The sequence below is a fragment of the Chinchilla lanigera genome, unplaced genomic scaffold, assembly GCF_000276665.1.
Source record: "Chinchilla lanigera isolate Chin_1 unplaced genomic scaffold, ChiLan1.0 scaffold00051, whole genome shotgun sequence".
In the NCBI taxonomy this organism is placed as follows: domain Eukaryota; kingdom Metazoa; phylum Chordata; class Mammalia; order Rodentia; family Chinchillidae; genus Chinchilla; species Chinchilla lanigera.
Window position 1 is genome coordinate 3,212,972 of NW_004955452.1, and position 16,335 is coordinate 3,229,306.

The 16,335-nt window shown below is 51.5% G+C and overlaps 1 protein-coding gene across 1 annotated transcript in view; it reads right to left on the minus strand.

Annotated features, from left to right (window-relative positions):
• Htr1d (5-hydroxytryptamine (serotonin) receptor 1D, G protein-coupled) overlaps nucleotides 1-15,896 on the minus strand; it is a 20,918-nt gene extending 5,022 nt beyond the window's left edge. Inside the window, exon 1 of the mRNA XM_005394751.1 lies at nucleotides 15,697-15,896. The gene's annotated coding sequence lies outside the window, so the exon portion shown is untranslated. The remainder of the gene's footprint in view (nucleotides 1-15,696) is intronic.
• Nucleotides 15,897-16,335: the final 439 nt, after the last annotated feature.

Here is a 16,335-nt window from a genome sequence, read left to right on the forward strand (position 1 = left end):
ACATATCCCACAGTTTGAAAGAAATCACCATAATAATATTTTTTGTGGCATTTTCTTGCTATGTTCCAGGCATGGAGCTAGCTCTGCAGCTTTCAAAGACTTGCCCAACCCATCAAGTGGGCCATATGCCCCCAACTCACAAATGGGCCAAGGGTGCTCAGAGAGGTGATGTCACCTGCCTGAAGTCACCCAGCTGGAAGCGGAAGAACTGGGTCCAGAGCCCTTGATACTTCTATGGGGCTGTATGTTGATTGCTAAAATTCAGGAAGAAAAGCCTCAAGGCACAGGTTTGGGCTGCCGTGGTGACCAGCGGTGACAGTGAGGAACCTTCCTGCCCCCACCCGACCCACACTGGACTCCAGAAGCCTCTGGCTGGTTTTCCTCCCACTGTGGTTCACATAAAAAATGTAAAATTGGATTGAACCTCTTGGAATTTTCTTCCCTCCAGACAGCCTGGGTGAGGGAGGCGCTGTCCTTTCCCAGGGAAGCTGGTGCACTTGCCCCACAACTTAGGCCATTCCAGGCATTCCGGTGACCTCATTTCAGTTAGGGCGTGGGCTCCGGGAGGCCGAGAGAGAGGCTGGCCGGTATGCAAGCCTTGGTGACATCTTGGGAAGAAGGACAACAGACAGTGGATGGCCTTGGGCAGGAAGCCTGGGCTGGTATTTTGCAGGAATCAACAGGATTGTGAGGCTGCATCCCTCCTTTCCTGTGGCAGTGCTTCCCCATCCGGCACAAAGTCCACGGAAACTGCCCATAACCTGTCGCCTTTGGAGATGCAAACTGTAGCTCTGTAAGCAACTGCCTTTCTCCCATCACACTTCAAATAATAACATGGAAAATTCAAATAAAAAATGACAGATGCCAAGCTGGACATGGTGGTGCACGAGTAGCCTCCCTGTTATTTGGGAGGCTGAGGCAGGAGGGTCACAAGTTCAAGGCCAGCCTGGGCAACTTAGAAAAACCCTGTCTCCAAATAATAAAATAAAATAAAAATAAATAAGGGATGGAGTGTGTGCTGTAGTCATGGAGCACTTGCCTAGCACACACAAAGCCCTGGGCTTCATCCCTAACACCACACACACACACACACACACACACCAGCCGGGTGTTTTGGCACATACTTGTAATCTCAGTGCTCTGGGAGGCTGAGGCAGGAGGATTGCAAATTTGAGCCCAGCATCTGAGTCTGGGCAACTTAGCAAGATCCTATCTCAAAATAGAAAATAAAAAAGGGCTGGGGAAGGCAGCTTAGCATGAAGGACCTGGTTTCAGTTCCCAGTACCAAGAAGAAAAAAAAAGAAAAGATACTGTTTTCATCCATCAGATAAACAATTTTTAGGGGGTACCAAGGACTGAACTCAGGACCTCACATTTGCCAAGCAGGTGCTATGCCACTGAGCTATATCCCCGGCCCCTGGTGAACAATTTTTAATCTGATTGCATCGTAAGAGTGTAGAGCAACAGGAATTGTCACCTACCACAAATGGTGTATCAACTGGAGGAACTCAAAAACAAAACAAAAAAAGCTGGAGGAACTCCACTAGTATTTTCTCATGAACCTACAGATGTGTAAGCCAGGCATGGTGGCACATGCCTGCAATCCCGGCATTCGAGAGGCTGAGGCAGGAGTATCTCCACGAGTTTGAGGCCAGCCTGGGCTACATAGTAAGTCAAGGCCAGCCTAATCTACTTAGTAGGACCCTGTCTCAAAGAACAAAAACAAAAACAAAACAAAACAAAAAAGATGTGTGACAACTGCCTTGTGATCCAGTGTTTCTATTCAGTGCATAGGATGTTTCTACTTAGTGCATAGGACGGAGAAACTTCCACATGCTCTCCAGCAGATGGAAACAGGATGGTCCTGGGGACTTGGGCTGTGGCTCATGACAGAGCACTTTCCTAGCACACAAGGTCCTGTGTTCAATCCCCAGCTATACACACACACACACACACGTACATGCACACGCACATGCATGCACACACACACACACACACACACATACACACACGCACAAAGTGGTTCTGGATGCCCTGACTGTAACAGCAAACGGAAAGCCCCTGGGCGCCTACCAACAGCAGAATGGTAGTGTGTGCACCGCACCGCCGCACTTGGAAGGGCTGCAGAGAAGCAAAACCGAGTGAGCAAAGCTGAGGATTCTCAAAACAGCACTGAGCACCAAAGTCAAAACCATTGGAGAAGAAACAATCTGTTAGGAAGATAAACATCCATGGCAAAACCCTAAGGGACAGTAAGGAAGTGATAAATACAGAACTCAGGATATTGCTTGCCCCCCACCCCGGGAAAGGAAGTAGAAATGTAATCATGGGGGGAGGGTGAAATGTAATCATAAAGGGCCTTTTTTTTTTTTTTTTTTTTTAGTGTGGTACTGGAGGCTGAACCCAGGGCCTTCACACTGAGATACATCCCCAGCCCTTTCTCATTTTTTATCTTGTTTGTTTGTTTTTGTTTTTGTTTTTCTCCGGTACCAGGAACCGAACTCACGACCTTGCGCTTGCCAGGCAGGCGCTTTTTGCCGCTGAGCTAAATCCCCAGCCCCTCATTTTTTATCTTGAGACAAAGTCTTGCTAAGTCACTAACTTGCCCAGGCTGGGCTTGAACTTGAAATCCTTTGCCCTCAGCCTGCCAGCGTGCTGGCATTACAGGTATGCACCGTCCCACCTGGCATATTCAAAAAAGCCTTAAAGCTGTTAATGATGTTCTGTTTTGTGGCTCTGGGGACTAAACTCTGGTTTTCCAGGGTGCTAGGCGAGGGCTCGACAATGGAGCTATACTCCCGCACCGTATGTTCTATTTTTTAGGGTGGCTGTGGGTACATGGGTGTTACTGCTATTCTTTAATCTGTACATACACACACATATAATTTATGTATATTTGTACCAACTCAACAAATATATGTGTGTGTGCGCGCATGTGTATATATATATCTCCATATTCTTTTGTGGGGGAAGATGTATTTTAAACAAAGAAAATAGATCTGTAGATATGCGCAGGACAGTGGGGCAGAGAAAGAGGCTGCAAAAGAGAGGAAGCAGCTGCCTGGGGAAAAAGAGAAGGAAAGAGCCTTCCTGGCCTGGCAACTCTCCTCCCTGTCTTTGCCATGGATGAGTGACGCTGTACCAAGGAAACCTCTTACCATCTCTTTTGGGGCTGGTGTGTAGCTCAGTGGTAGAGCACTCCCCCGGCCCATGCATACAAGGCCCGTGCTTCAATCCCCAGCACCACGGGGGGGGGGGCAAGGCATAGGGGGACCCTCAATCTTTTCTCAGCTGAGCCAGTTTTAATGGACACATCAGGCCCTGAGGGACCACAGGAAGACAGAGGAATTCCGGTTCTTTCCCCCAAAAAATCCCCACCGCAGGATCTTTCACCGCCTGGGCCCTCCTTCCTCATCTGTAAATCGGGATAACAGCGCCTCTCCCTAGAATTGTTCGGTGTGGTTGGGAGAATATTGGCACAGAGACTGGCACACAGCGGGTGTCCTTTTTATCCCTCTTGAGCTAAGCTTCCTGCCAGGGCTCATTCAGCTTGCAGGAAGATCGGAAGCCTCTCCTTTCTGAAGGGTCTTTAACTGAGTCATAAAACCCTGCCAGAAACAAAGAAGATGCATGCGTTTAATGGATCCGCAGAAGCCGGCCTCGTCCTTGTAGAGGAAAAAAACCGAGGCTCTGTGATAAAAGATTTGTTGCAGTAGAATAAATCCCCCACTGAGGAATTCATGTCTGTTCTCTCTCTAGAAGCTGTGTGGCACGGCTGAGTGAGCCCGGGTGGGGAAGTCCCTCTCAGAAATCTGAGAGTGCTTTTCCTTTTACAAGAGGCCTCCAGAGCTGCTATTTCATTTCTTTCTCTCTTCTGCATAGACCTTTTCTACAGCCTTGGTGCTCCCTTCTGGAGAATCAAGGTATCAAGTATCCCTCCCAGGGATGCCTTAAGGTCAAATATAACTTGTAACTTATGTGATAAAGGCTGACTTCACAGGGGTAGGGATGTGTGTGTGTGCATATGTGTGAGTGTGCCTGCATCTCTCTCTGTCTCTATCTATATATATATCTATATATTTGCATATATGCAAATTTTGAACTCTAATCAGTATCTCTGTGCCTGTGTGTGTGTGTGTGTGTGTGTGTGTGTGTGTGGTCATGGGGATATGGGAATGGAACCCGGAGCCTCACACATGCTAGAGAAGAGCTCTGCCACAAGCTAGACCCCTAACTCTTTTTATTTTATTCTGAGATAGAGTCTTGCTAAGTTACCCAGGCTGTGCGATCTCCTTCCTGAGGCTCTAAGGGACTGCAGATGTGTGCCACCTAACGGCATCTCGAGATGCAAGCAAATCAGCCTTCCGCCTCAGTGTCTCTAGTTTAAAAAAACTGAAAAAGGCAGCAAATGAAAAGTAGGCAGACTTTGAACCTAGCACTTTCACTCTTCAATATGCAGCCAACAGAAACATGCACAGGAGACGGGGTGGTGAGACGCATGTGTCACCCCCACTGTGCTGGGGGCTCAAGCAAGAGAATCGTGTATTCAAGGCCGGCCTGAGCAACGCAGTGAGACCCTGTCTTAGAATAAAAAAATGAAAGGGACTGGGGTCCCATCGCACAAGGCCCGGGGTTCCATCCCCAGCCCCGCAAAAACACAAAGAACAATGCCTGTCTGTCTACCGAAAGATGTGTGCGAGAACCGTTCACGCAGCACTATTTGTAACAATCGCAGACTGGAAAGTGCCTCAGCACACGTCAACAACAGACGGAGTAAATAACTGTGGCTCACTCATTCCTGCGGAATACTGTCCGTCCGAGAATGCAGCCCAGATGCACACAACCACAGGGATGAATCTCACAGAAGCTGAGCAGAAGGGAGCGCCACCACAACATGTGCGATCACTCTGCAAAGTTCATGAACAGGCAAAACTGGCCCCTGATGTTGAGCGTGCCCCTCAGGGGGCTGGGTGCAGGAGCGGCAGGGCTTCTGGGATCAGGGCACGCTTTGTCTCATGAGCTGCATGCGCTCCTCTGGTGACGATCCAATCAGGCTGTGCACTCGTGTCCTGGGCACTTTTGCTTTTGGAACCGCTTCACCCTCCCCCGACTACGAAGCAGTGGTTAAGCGCCCCAGCGCCTAAGAGCCTTAGGCACTGATCCCGTGGGTCACAGGGCGACCTTGGGCTCAGGAGTGAACCTCACTTTCTTCCCATGGAAAATTGAGACAGCAGAAGCACCAGCTTCATACAGCTGCTCTGCTTGAACAGGCTGAGTGGAAAGAGCCAGGTGTCTGGTGAATGTCCCGCACATCACACTTCCGGGGGACCCCTCTTGTCTGCAGTTTGTTGTCCACGGTATCAGCTACTCACAGTCAACTGTGGTCTGAAAGTATGAATGGAAAATTCCAAAACTGAATGATGCGCAAGTTTTAAAGGGTGCGCTGTTCTGAGCAGCGTGATACACTCCTGCTCCAGACGAGGCTGTCCTGCCCAGGATGTGAATCATCCCTGTATCCAGTGTACCCAGGCTCCATCTATATGCATGCTACAGCCCATTAGTCACTTGGCAGCTTCTTGGTTATCAGATCAACAGCCCTGCGATCACCGTGTTTGTGTTAGAGTAACCCTGAGACAGTAGTCATGTCATGTGACATCAGGGCCTACGTCATTCACCTCGCTTCATCTCACCCTTTAGGCACTGTATCATATCACACTGACACAAGGGGCAGGTTGAGTACAGGGCAATAATATCGAGGGGGGAGATCACATGCACACAACCATTTTTCTTGTGGCGCTAGCAGTGAAAACCAGGGTTTCCCTCCTGTTAGGCAAATGCTCCACCACACCAAGGCATATCCCCAGCCCTCAAAACTTTTATGACAGTATGTTGTCATAATTATTCTACTTTTTTATTGTTGCTGGTCTCTTTCTGTGCTTAGTTGATAAAGTTTGCCATAGTTATATATGTATAAGAAAATAAAAACACAGTAAAAACCTGGGGGTGGTGATGCACATTTGTAATCCAGCACTCAGAAGGCTGAGGCAGGAGGATCACATGTTTGAGGTTTGAGGCCAGACTGGGCTGGATTACATAGCAAGACTGGATTACATATCAGCCTGGATTACATAGCAAGACTCTGTCTCAAAGGAAAAGAAGGAGGAAGAGGAGAAAAAAAAGGGAAGGAGGAGGAAGAAGAACAGGAGTAGCGGGGAGGAGAAGAAAAGAAAAGAAAAACCATAGCATATACAGGGTTCAGTATTATCTATACTTTCAGGTATTCCCCAGGGTTCTTAAAACATCTCCACTATGGATAAAAGGGTTCACTGTAGCTACAGTTAACAGTTCCTCCCTGGAAAATGTGATCTCCTTCTAACTCAACCCAATTAGCTGAAATTGCTGATGCTCAGAGGTGGGGTAGGTGACTTGCCCAAGGTCCCATGGCAAGTTCAGCACCTCACACTGCTTCTTTTACATTGTGCCACTTTTACCTTCCCCATCAGAAGGAGTGTGTTTTTGTGTCCCTTGATCCAAGGTTCAGTATGTATTGGCTCTTTCCACTCAGCAAGGACTAGCTAGGTCTAGCATGTATGGATAGCATGGGGCAGAAGTAACAGCCAGTTCCAAAGTTAATTCTTTCACCTGTGCTCTGCCACTGCCACGAGAAGAACGTGCCTGCACCAACCATTAGGTCCCTAGAGGAGGTGATCAAGACACATGGCCCAGAGCTGCTCCAGCCAAGCTGCCCCAGACCAAACTCGTCTTGAACGCAGCCCATTGGCTGAGTGGCAGATCATGTATGAGCCCAGCCAAGATCAGCAGCAAGGCCCAGCCATGCTCAGGTTAAATCAGACACCCTTCAAACCCATGGGCTGAAGTAATAAATGTTTATTGTCCTGAACCACTGAGTTGAAGGATGCTTGTTACGTGCAATAGCTGACGGATACAGTCCCCTCATTTACTGAGCGACTGTGGTCTGTCAGTTCTCCTGCCTAAACATAAATCTGCCTTAGCTCTTTGGTCCCCTTCCTACTGCTACCACTATCCTGTTTCAGGGTGGGCAGGCTTCCTCCCTGCCTGAAGAGCCCCTCACCTCCACGGCTGCCCTTTCCATTCTCTTACCAAATCACACCCAGAAGCTTCCTTTGGGTGACCACTTCCAGGGCTCCCACTGTGCCTCCACGGCTTGCTGAAGAGCCCCCGTATAAACTGGCTTCTTCCATCTCTAGCACCTCCTGACAGCACAGAGCTGCCTATTTCTCTGCTGGGGCTACTTCCTGCTCCCATTCTTTGTCCCTGCTGCATACTCTGCCTGAAAAATGTTCTCTGCTCAGCCCTCTGGCTGCCTACCTTCAAGGCTCCCTTTAGGCCCAGGCCCCGGCATCTCCCCAGGAAGTCTTCCCTAACATCCCCAAGCCCAGCTTGGCTCTGCTTCCCCCTGCTGGTGCCCACAGCCACTGCTCTCACTACACTGGACTGTCTCTGAACTGGAGCATCAGTCCTGTGAATGCAGGGGCCACACCTTATTCATCCCTATGGCCCTGATATCTGACCCAGAGCAAGAGATCAGTAACTGTTTATGACGAGCTCCATGAACGCATGAAGGATGGCCCTGTGAACATTGTGCTGCCCTAAGAGCCAGGGACCCTGGGCTTTTGCTTAGCTCTGCCATTAAGTCTCCGTGGTCGTGGTGAGTCAGCTCCTCCTTTGGGCCTCAGTTTCCCCAATTTGACAATGACAATATCGGACCAAATTAGAGATTCTCCTGGGGAACTTTAGAAACACAAATCCAGCCAGGCGTGGCAGCACATGCCTGTAATGCCAGCCCTCGGGAGGCTGAGGCAGGAAGATCACTGCAAGTTCAAGGCCAGCCTGGGTTACAAAGTGAGTTCAAGGCCAGACTGAACTGCAGATCAAGACCCTGTCTCAAAAAAAACAAAAACAAACCAAAAATACAAATCTATTTAAAAATATAGAAACAAAACCCACAGATATCTAGCCACTCTCCCCCCCAGTAAAGCCCACACACTATAATTTTTTTTTTTTTTTTTTTTTTTTTAGTACTGGGAATTGAACTCAGGACTTTGCACTTGCCAGGCAGGTGCTTGTGCCGCTGAGCTATATCCCTGGACTGTGTAATTTTTAAAAAATTCCTCAGGTGTTGTAGGTGCAGGCAGAATAGAAAGCCACTGGTCTGTATGCCATCTGGTCATCTTCCCCTGACCACCTGGTTATCACTAGGAAATCAGACTCAGCTGAGCAAGCAGAACCTCTGCATTGGTTAAGGAAGTATGAGAACCCAGCGGCTTCCTACCTTCAGCTCTGCGCTGGGTGGTTACAGGCCTTGAATAGACAAGGGCCTCTGCGAACAACCAAACGTGTGCCGAAGGCACAAGTGTCTGTAATTGACCTCCCTGGATCCCCCTGTGCATGTGGGAAAGCGGGCAGTGTGGTTTCAGGCTCTCACCATCTGCCCCTGATATGGGAAAGAAAACTAAACCAATGCCGTTTTGTGTTCTAGTGCCGTTTTAAAGCTTAAGTTTCTGTTTCCTTAAGTTTGTTTCTTCGAAATGTTGTCAGTTACCTAACCTCATACCACCCCATGCTCTGTCACAAGAGCGCTTGTCCCCTACATAAAATGTCAGACACCTTTGTCCCTTTGTCACAAGCTAAGCCCATGCTTTGCAGTATTTCTGTAGCTGCACTAAATCATGTCAGCAACCACCCCTCATAGACCTGGAACGAGACCCGGAACCAGAACAGTATAACTATTCTCCCCTCCTGCCCTTCGGGGTCAGTGCTCGGGCATGTACTGGGTGCCCACTGCCAACCCCCAATAAACTTGCTTGTCTCTGCATCTGGCCTCCACGGGTGATTCCATTAAATAAGCGCATTTGCCTCAACACCCTTAGTACTACTTCATGGGGACAGAATGAGTACACCCATTCTACAGATGAAGAAACTGGAAAAAATCAGAGAGGCAAAATGAATAGTTCAGCCTGCCCATGGAATAGCTGGGATTGACAGCCGCAGCTCAGAAACTCCAGAACAGCCCCCAGGGCCACTGAGTACTTGAAATGCAGCCTCTGAGATGTGTTGTAAGTATAGGACACTGAAAGCTGGGTGTGATGGTGCATACTTGTAATCCCTTCACTTTGGGAGGCTGAGGCAGGAGGATTGCAAATCCAAGTCGAGCCTGGCCAAATTTAATGACTTGGTGAAACCTGGTCCCAATATAAAAAATAAAAAAAGAGCTGGTGATGTAGCTCAGCATGAAGCTCCTGGCTTCGATCCCCAGTACCAAAACCCAAAAAACCCACAACGGATTTCAAAGACAATCTGAAAAAGAGAATGTAAAGTATCTCAATTAATTTGCATATGTTACATCTTATTCAAGTGTAAAATTAAAATTAATTTCACTTTCACACAGCTATTCCTAAATTTTCTAAATCTAAAAAGCACATGTGTCAATTGTATTTTATGTATTTTATATTTTATACATAACATGTTTTATATATGTATATATATATGTTTGCTTTGTATAGTGTGCGTGTGCATGTGCTGGGCTGGGGATGGGGTACAGGACCTTGTGCACGGCAGGCTATCACTGCTCCTGGTCCCCCTCCCTGGCTCTGCCCTAGAACCAATGGTTCTCAACGGTGACCCTAGGGCCCACTCTGGGACTCCATCTTCCAGGGATTTTATTTTCTTGGCAGGGAGAGGAACGCTGTAAAGAGCCATGCGGGTGGGAGGGTAGGCAGGGCAGGAATAACAGCAGCAGTAAAGTCATGGGCAACATTTATCGAGAGCTTACAGCCAGGCGCTGTCCCGTGCTTCTCCTATACTAAGTCATTAAGTCGAGCCACAGTCCTCTGAAGTTGGTCCTGTTATTATTCTTCCCATCTCCCAGGGGAGGACACTGAGGCGCAGAGCTAGGACTCAGGGGATTTAGGACCGGAATCTGGGCTTCCCCGGCTCCAGCTGCATGGCTCACACAGGTGCTGGGGGAAGTCAGTTCCACTCCCTTCTCGCCCCACAAATATTTATCCCACATGAGTACGCACATACCCAGGAAACCTGCCGGGGCTCCATCACACCCGTCTCTCTGCCAGGCCTGCTGCTGGGTGGGCACTTGGCCCGGGCCAAAAGAGAGACGCGAAGTGGCAACTGCAGCGTGTTTCACGCTTGGCTGTGTACGTGCCCTGCATGGGGCTCTTACGAAAATGCAGATTCTGCCGGCCAGAGCAGGGCCCCAGATCCTCAAGGACCGCACGAGGAGAGCGCGGGTAGCTGGCATGTCCGCTCTGGGATGGAAGAAGGGTCTCAGAGTGCCCGAGGGGGAAGCGCTCCGAGGAGTCATCTAGTCCAACTCCCTCAAGGTTCTGACAAGGACACGGGCTCAAAGAGAGTCAGGCCTTGCTAAAAGTCACAGTGAGTTACAGGCAAAGGCCAGCACTCCCCCCTCCCCAGTGCTCCTTGCGCCGCCCCATGCGGCAGAATCTCAAGGTGGGTGAGAGAGGGTGAGAGAGTCCAGAGCCTCTCCTGCCTGGTCATGCCCCGGCTTTTGGCATTTTCAAGTCTCCCCACCCTCTTTAGTCCGAGTTTCCAGAGCAGGGAGAAATCACAGGAGCCGACTGGCAGGCGGGCCATGCTCTGTCTGCTAGACGCATGTGGGACTGCATCCCCTGGCCCCGGAGCTCAGCCTGGCTCCTCTCTCCAGCCCCAGATGTTGCACATCTTGATCCCCAGAGTGCACTTGAGCTGATGGAGTGAAACCATCATCAGGACAGAAGAGAATCTGCCTTCTCCAGACTGGATAAACAAGGTACTAACAATAGGAATTCATTTCCTAGAAATCAGGCACTGAATTTTTTAGTGTTTACAGGATCCAACCCACTCTTCACCATCTGCTTGCCCTGCTGGGAGGCTCAGAGCCACAGTGATTAAAAGTGGGTACACGTTTGGAGTTAGGGAGACAGTGTGCCTCCCAGCCTCACACAGTATCAGCTCTGTGACTTTGGGAAAGTACTTCAGCCTCTCTGCGCCTGTTCTCTCATCCATTCAGTAACCCCCATCCAGTGAAGCCTTCGTGTGCTGGCGAGAGCCACGCGACGTGACGCTCACCTTAGGGAGACTTGGCCCTGGGGAAACACTCCCGGCGCCTCGGACCGCAGAGGTGATGGGGACCACAGTGAAGTGTGCAAGCCTGTAAACTGTGGCGACCCTGAGCTCCCTCTCTAGGAATGGTTTTACAGCTGAGCACAAAAAGACAAACAGAATCAGCAAGTGAGGAGAAACTGGGGTCAGTGACGCCCAGGCCACACGACTGGAGCTTGGAGAAGCCTGGCCCAGAATCCACCCCCATGTCCTTTTCCGGTTCCTGTTCATACCCACCTAGAGGCCACAGGCTCTAGCTCTTTCCTCTCACCTGGATTCAGCGAAAGACCCCTCCTCCATCTGCCTCTTGGCAGAGACCTGCGCTTACAAAAGCCCTGCGGTTCTCACATCTCTGATAGTGCAGGTTATCTCCTTTTATGGTTTATATCTAGGTGTCCCTCCAAGCGCTCACAGGTGGGGTTTTGGGAGGGTACCCGGATCACGGAGCATGATTCTCATTGGTGGATTAGTCCACCAATGGGTTGATAGCCGAATGTGAAGCTTGGTTGGAGCAGGTGGGTCATTGCAGGTGTGGCCTGGAAGACTCCCTCTCCTCCACATCTCTCTCTGCACCCCCCACCATGCCGTGAGCCCTTTCTCCTTGCCATGCCCCTCCGCCATGCTGCCCTGCCTCAGCGCCAGCCCACGATGCACTGAAACCTCTACAACTGTGAACTGAAATACACCTTTCCTCCTTGAATTTGTGGGGGTTGGATATTGAGTCCCAGCATGAGATAGTACCTAAGACACCCTCTATACAGTACGCCTTTCTTCCTAGCTCTTCTGCCTTTTCTGGAGGGCCCCTGGCTACTCTTTCCTCTCTGTTCCATTGGCCTTCTTATGTGGGCATCACACTGGACTCCCTTGGACTGGCCTCGGGGTTAGCCTGTCTCTCTGCCAGACTTGATTTTCAGAAAGGCCCAGCGCCCCTCTCCCATGTACCCACTCAACTCCTCTTCACCCTCAGGACCAAGTTCCACAGTCTCTTTTCTCTGGAAGTACCGAGCGCTCACCGATTGTGCCATGGAGCGTCCCATAGTCTCTTTTCTGAAGCTTGTCTTGTCTACAGCTCTTTCCACCCCAGAAGGGCCGGCTGCTCTCCTCCATGCCAACCTAGTCCCGCTCATTTATGTCCCACACATACATCTCACATCATCCCCCATCCAGTGTCTAGGGGCCTCTCTCTCCACAAGACAGTGTGTTTCTGGGGCAAGGACCTAGTTTTGTTCATAGCTGAATATACTGAACAGGTGCTTAATAAAGATTTACTCAAACAATGAAGGAAAGGAGAACAGTGACAATTTGACCTTTGACCCTCCCTCTCTGTACCCTCCTGTGTATCCCACAGGAGTCCCAAGCCCAGTCACGCCACCATCTTTTCCCACCCACATCCGCCCCTGTCAGTCCCTTTCTTGGCAGCCATTATCCTGCTCTTTTTCACACAGCCTTCAAATATTTGATCGATATTTATTTATTTATTTATTTATTTTCTGCAGTGCTGGGGATGGAGCCCAGACCTCACATAGACTAGACAAATGCTCCACTCCTGAGCCACATCCCAGCCCATTCCCAGAACTTGGAATTTTCTCTCCCAAGAACTAGTTATTTCATTAAAAGAATGAGGAAGCTGAGGCTCACTCAAGTCAATGGCAGGAGCCTTGGTCTTAACAGCCCGGACTTGCCCCTCCCTTACAGGATCTGGGGCACTTATGTCTAGTTCAGGCTGTTTCATCTGCCTGGAAGAAAAATTTTTTCCCATTTTCCTCATACTTAGAAGCCCCTTCCTCCAGGAAGCCTTTCTTGACCCACTGGAGCAAAATCCCTCTTCTTCTTTTTTTTTTTCCCCCCGGCACCGGGAATTGAACTCATGACCTTGAGCTTGCCAGGCAAAAATCCCTCTTCTTTATTCCCTGTCCTGACTCCAGGTTGGCTTGTGCCTCTTACTGCCTGTGGGCAGGAGCTCCTTGAAGATTTACCTACTCCCTTCAGATGCACTTCAGTCCATCTGAAACAATTCTTCTCTTAGGGCTCAAATGGGTCCTGGAGAAATAACAGCATTTGGGCTCAGTGGGAGAGTGTTTGCTATGTATGTGTGATAGATACCCCGGCTCGATTCCCCAAGACTGCAAAAGATGATAATAAAATAAACAGCCTGCCTTCTCGCCTATTTATAATCCTCCAGTGGCTTCCACCTTATTCAGAATAAAGTCCAAAATCCTCACCATGCCTTATGAGGCCCCATGTGATACTTCCCCACCCCGGCCACATCTTTGACCTCACCTTCTACCAGCTGCCCCCCTTAAATGACACGCTTCGAGCATCCAACATAAAGTAGCTCTCTCATCATTTACCATGTCACCCTCATTTGTGCTCATTCTAGCTCTTAACCTTATCTGGTATTTTCCACTTGGATGTTTACTGCTTGTCTCTACCCCTCCTCCCCACACACCCTGATAACACATAGCTTCTGTCTAGCTCCTCACTATATCCCCAGGGGCCGAACAGTGCCTGGTTGACAATAAACGGGTGGGTCGCCAGCCGGAGGAGTGATCTGGGCTGGAGACATAAATGGAGTCATGTGATAGGGGTGGTGACTAAAGCCAGGGGAGGGGGTGTGATCACACAGGGAGAGGGTCTACTACAAGGAGAGAGGCAGGCGGGACAGCAGAGCATCTAAGCGCAGTAGAAAGGAGGATGCACCTGCAAAAACAACAGAGAAAGTGAAGGAAAAACATTAAGTGTGGAGTCACAGGAGCCAAGAGGAAGGAAGGCATGGTCAGTAATGTAAGCGAAAGGAAAGTTTAAGGTGACTTCCTGCTGACCTTGGGCAGACCCCTGCGCTCGTGGGCCTCAGGTGAGAACCACCTGTGCATGAGAGGGAGCTCTTGGGTCTGGAAACCACAAGCTCTAAGAATCTGTTATTTCTGTTCATATTTGCATCACTATGTGGAAAAAAATACTCACCCATCTGTGCCCTGAGAGAGAAGGGACTACGAAGTGGCCCCGCCCTCATTCTTTATCCACTGGGCAGCAGACCAGCTCTCAGGCAGCCCCTCTGTATTTCTGGCCCTGTACCACCTGGGGACCAGTGGGGGCCTCAGGTCCTGCCAGTCATGTCCAGCTGGCCTTGGCCCCAACCTCCAACGGGCCCCTCCAGCTCCTGGCTTCCTGGATGCCACCATGACAAAGCCCACCCACTTTCGCTCCCAGGATCAGAGGGTGAAGAAGACCCAGCTACTTAAGGGGCCTCCACTTGCTGCTGCGATAAAGGGTCCCTCAATATCCTTGCAAAGAGAGCTGAGACCCTGCCTGTGAGGTCTCAGGAAAGCACAGACCCACAGCGTATGCTCCACTGGGAAACCCTGGAAGGTGATGCCAAGGAAGGGATCAGACGCTGCTCCTAGGAATCAGGGCAGTGATGGCCACCGAGGACTGAGCCCTCCTTTGGGGCCAGGTTATGCCGAGGAATGATCCCATGTGATGTACACAGCAAAGTCGTGGGATAGACGTTGTTATCCTTTCACACAGGAGAAAGCCAAGGCTCAGAGAGGTTGAGATCTTGCCAGGGATCACGTAGGCAGTAAGGTGCCGTGGCCAGTTGGGTAAAGCAGCCAGACTGACCGAGAGCCCTGCTAGCCCCCCAGAAATCCTTGAACTTGCCAGTGAGGCAAGGGGTTTTAGTCTCATAGTCTCCTACAAGCGCTGTGACCTTGGGCAAGATTTACTCTTCACTCTCCCCATCTGCAATAAAGCAGATGTCTTAATGCCCTTCCAGTGCCGGCATTATGTGATTAGCTAGGAATTGAACAGAACTTCATAATTTTTTTTTTTTAAAGGCATCCATCGGCGAGTTCGAGACCAGCCCCGGCTACAAAGTGAGCTCAAGGCCAGCCTGAACTTCATAGCGAGACCCTGTCTCAAAAAGACACACACAAAAAAGTATCCATTGGGCATCTCGTTCACTCCTACGAATCCGAAGGCAGAAATAGCCCCCCCCCCATTTGGTAGATGTGCACATCGAGGCTCGGAGAGACGTAGTGACCTGCCCAAGGTCACAAGCAAGGCAGGGAAGCTGGGGCTCCACACCGGACTCTTTCAAGTCCGCTCCGGCGAGGGCGCCCCTGCGCCGGCGCCTAACCCAGACCTGGCCGGCAGGGGGCAGCGCCCGGCCTCCCTCGGCCGCTCGGGGGCCACCTGGGGGCGTCGCAGCCCCAGCCGGGGGACGAACCTCCCGCCCCTCCACATCTTGCTGCGGCGCGCGGCACCCGGAACGAGCGCCCAGAAACCGCAGCAGCCCCCGGGGGCTGTGCCGGTTCACCCCCCATCCCGGGGCTCCCCTCGGGCCGGGCTGGTCTCCTGGGACACCCTGCCCCGCGCGCGCCCCTCCTGTCCGAAGGCGCAGAGCAGCGGGACGCCCGGGTCTCCGAAGCCGGGCGAGGGGCTGTCCCGCCCCGCGCCTCCACACAGTCCTGGCCCGACCCCGCCGCGGAGGTCGCGACGCGCCCCCTCCCCGGGCGGCACGCGGCTCCGAGCGCTTACCCGCTCCCCGGCGGCAGGTGTGAACACGCCCGGAGGCGCCCGCGACCCGGCCTTCCTGCCTCCGCTCCTGCCGCCTGGTCTCCGCCGCGACCCCCGCGCGCTCCGGGCGCCGCTTCCCCGGGGACTCCGCCAAGCCGCGCTTCGCGGTCCCACCTCCCTGCGTCCCACCGCCCTGCGGCTCGGGCTCCGCTCCTGCCCGCGCCCGCCGCGGCTCCGCGCTCCCCTCCCCAGCTCCTCCCCTCCAGGCTCGCTCCCCACTCGGCCCCCCGCCCTCCAGGAAGGAGCTCGGCCCCCTCCACCCCGGTGCGGCTGGCCTGGGAGCTCCGAGACCCGGCCCCAACCCCGGGAAGCGGATGGAGGAGGTCCACACCTGTAGGAGGGCGGTGAGCTGGGTCTAGGGCAGGGGTGTGCAGGGAGGTGGGCCATGCCCGGAGACCTCATCCGTCCCTGTCCCCTGTGTTGGCTGCAAATCGGTGTCAGCATATTTACGGATGTAGCCTAGGTTGGCATGCCCTCGGCCCTGGGGATAAAGCAGTGCATAAAACAGACGTGGACCCCGGAGCCTACAGTGTGTGGGCGCAGACGCAGTGTACTTGCTAATAAACAGTGTATGGAGGTCCATAGATGGTAGAGAAGAAA